Source organism: Penaeus monodon, chromosome 11 (assembly GCF_015228065.2).
Source record: "Penaeus monodon isolate SGIC_2016 chromosome 11, NSTDA_Pmon_1, whole genome shotgun sequence".
Taxonomy (NCBI): domain Eukaryota; kingdom Metazoa; phylum Arthropoda; class Malacostraca; order Decapoda; family Penaeidae; genus Penaeus; species Penaeus monodon.
This window is the reverse complement of record NC_051396.1, coordinates 23,344,037-23,344,467: the sequence shown is the minus strand read 5'-3', so window position 1 is coordinate 23,344,467 and position 431 is coordinate 23,344,037.

Here is a 431-nt window from a genome sequence, read left to right as displayed (position 1 = left end):
CTCTCTCTCTCTCTCTTTCAAATCTCTCTCTCTCTCTCAATCTCTCTCAATCTCTCAATCTCTCATCTCTCATCTTCTCTCTCTCTCTCTCTCTCTCTCTCTCTCTCTCTCTCTCTCTCTCTCTCTCTCTCTCTCTCTCTCTCTCTCTCTCTCTCTCTCTCTCTCTCTCTCTCTCTCTCTCTCTCTCTCTCTCTCTCTCTCTCTCTCTCTCTCTCTCTCTCTCTCTCACACACTCTCCCCCTTTCTTCGATGCCCCTGTTTGCACGGAGCACTGATAATTCTTAGAAAAAAAAATCCTGCTGTTATCTTTAAATCCCAAACCCCCCCTCCCTTGTTTTCCCTGCCTGCCTTATTGTTCTCCCTTCCTCTGTCCCTCTCGCCTGCTTGCCCCTCCCTCCTTCCCTTTTTATTCTTCCATCCTCTGTCCCTCT